Consider the following 3,154-nt stretch of genomic DNA (forward strand, 5'->3'; position numbering starts at 1 on the left):
TCTATCCCAACATACCCTCTCCCTTTCTCCACAAGTAAAGAAACCTTAGGACTTAGTTAGAGACAGATGCCAAAATGACAACTGATATCTCTGGACTCCTTGCAGTTAGATGTACTTATATGGTTAATTTCTTGATGATTTTATACGTGCTGTCAAAATTTTTTGAGAAATATCATTAGAAAAGAAGGATGGATTTAAATTTTCTTCTTTTATTAAATGGCAGCCAGAAATGGCATGATTGGTAGAACTGGGATAGTCATCATGAGCCATAAAATGGAAACAGCATGTGGAAACAAACAAGACAAGTGGAGGACCTGGACCCTCCTGATCACAAAATCTCCACAAAAGCCGTAGAATACTTAAAGAGGCCTTTAGAGAAGAAAGAAGTATATTTCCAACATCTGAGTCATTGCTGATATTTATTGTGTGTAACTTGCTACTGAAAGTAATGCATACTCAATTCACAGGACTGTTTCAAAAATTAAGTAGAAAAGCATATGAAGAGAGCAATATGGTGTCTGATACACTGAAATGAAGTTATTTAAAATATGACTGCTATATTTATGAGATAATATAAAAAGGCCATGTGAGAATCAAATGAAAACTAAAAGTGAGTGTGGTATTGAATCTGAAAAATCTCTATAAACATTGGTCATAATTATCATCATCTCTATGATCATTATTATTACAAGGAGTTGGCAAACTACTTGAATCTATTCAAGTCAACTAAATACACAGATTTCTTCCCTTGTGTTAGGCTTGCTTAGATTTAGTCGATTATGAATGCTTATAGGCTTTCTTATTACAGTGTTCAGATTTAAAGGTGAGACAAAATAGTAAATAGTAAAAGAGAATTGATAGATCTTGATGAGGCTGTGATACCATCTATTCATTTAGTTTTCACCTTTAAAAATTACCTATTACTTGGCTGGGTGCTGGTGGCTCACACCTGTAATCCTAGCTACTCTGGAGGCTGAGACTTGGGGACTATGATTCAAAGCCAGCCTGGATAGGAAAGGCTTTTTGTTTTTGTTTGTTGCTAGTACTAGGCCTTGAGCTCAGGAGCCTAGGCACTTTCCCTGAGCCTCTTTGTGCTTAAAGATAGTGCTCTAGCGCTTGAGCTACAGTGCTACTTCTGGCTTTTTATGAGTAGTTTTTGGAAATAAAAGTTTCACAGACTTCTCCTGTTTTGAAACACAATGGTCAGATCTCAGTCTCCTGAGTAGCTAGGATCACAGATGTGAGCCACTGGTGCCCAGCTATGGAAAGCTTTATATCCAATTAACCACCAGAAAACTTGAAATGATGCTGTGGCTCAAAGTGGTAGAGAACTAGTCTTGAGCAAAAGCATTCAGGAACAGTGCCCAGGCCCTGAGTTCAAGTCCCACACCTGACAAAATAAAGTTATCTATTATTAAAGACAGTGTAGTACTTTTAATTAATATAGGTCACAATTATAAAGCTTGAATAAGAGTCCATCCCTTCCATCTTTTTTTCTACCTCATTGTCTAGAATTAACTATAGTAAAAACCTAATATGCAATTCCTTGTATATAAAAGTCATATAATGGATTACATACACATTTTTCTCAACTTTTGAAAGTTCAAAATGGAAATTCAAAATGGGAAAAGAAACTCTTATTCTACAATGTTTTAACATTTTTTCCAAATTAAAACATACCTCTCAATGTCAATATTCATCCATTTAATTTTTACACATCCTAGAAAGCAGTGGTTGGAAGCAATAACTAGCACCAATGGCCCAATTTCAAAAGTGTCTTGTTAAATGAATATAAAGTATGGCAAACAATAGGATCTATTGTACAATACTACTTATGTACTTTAAACTATGTTGCACACCTTGAGTTTACATATTATCAATGATATTTACATAGTTAATAACTTGTACCACATTTATTATTAGGATGGCTGAAGGCAAAACAGGGGAAATGAGTCTAAAATTAGGAATGGTTTGAGGAAAATATAATAACATAATTATTTGAAGGAAAAGAAGATCCTTGACCAGATCAACGATGACAACACTATGAACAATGTTATGAGCTCAGCGATCAGCATTTGAGGCTCCCCCAAAGACACCTAAAACTAAAGCTCTATTGTTATGGATTAACCAGCTCATGATGGTATGAAATATTTAAGTTAATATGTAGCCCAACATTTCATTGGGAAAAAGAAACCAACTCTAGGAAAGTACACTGACAAATAATAAGAGGAACTAGAGAAATTTTTTTCTTCCAGAAATACAAAGGCTAAATTCTTAGACTTACCTGTGGGGAAAAAAAGGTGAAAGGTAGTTTGACAAGGTTCCCTATTATATTTTTTAATGGAAGAAAATATATTTTGCCAAATCATTCTGAGTAGAACAATCCTGTGATAGATCATTACTCTATATATTTAATAACAGATTGTCTTTTACCATGAATCAGTCTCATACTGACTCTAGCCAATGAACACAAACACTCATATCTACATAGAAGGCAGAAAATTAGACCTTTATTGTTGCTATTATTATGCTAGTCAACCTGACTTTGCAAGGAAGAAATTATCAGGAATAGCTGATATATTTATTCTGCTCCTTTAAATATCACAGACCTTATCATTTTTAGACATAAGGTTCAGAATACATTTTCAGTCCAGAGTTGTAAAATTTACTTAGAAAGTTAGAAGTTCTAAATACATTATAAACAGATAAAAGTTCACCAAACAAGCAAGAGAATATAGGATGGCTATCTTTCCACTAAATACAATTTTTACCCTTGACTATGAATTTGACAATGGATGCTTTATGATAAATATTATGATTTAATTGAAAATGATATCTATCTTACTAAGTATCAGATAGATGCCTATGAGACCAGGGGGACAACAGAAGGAATAAGAAATTAGCCCACTAAATTTTGAGAATCATGAGGTATTTTTATGTGTGATTTATCATTCAACATAAAAACTTTTAAAATTTACCCCCTCTTTAACTTTTAGGAATATTCTCTACATTATATATATATATATATATATATATACATATATATACATATATATAGAGAAAGAGAGAGAGAAAGAGAGAGAGACTAGAAATTAACTAGAAATTATACCTTTAGGCAGAGATTCTCTGGGTATCTATCAATAGCTTTACTGTT

The sequence above is a fragment of the Dipodomys ordii genome, unplaced genomic scaffold, assembly GCF_000151885.1.
Source record: "Dipodomys ordii isolate 6190 unplaced genomic scaffold, Dord_2.0 Scaffold5, whole genome shotgun sequence".
NCBI classification, from domain to species: Eukaryota; Metazoa; Chordata; class Mammalia; order Rodentia; family Heteromyidae; genus Dipodomys; species Dipodomys ordii.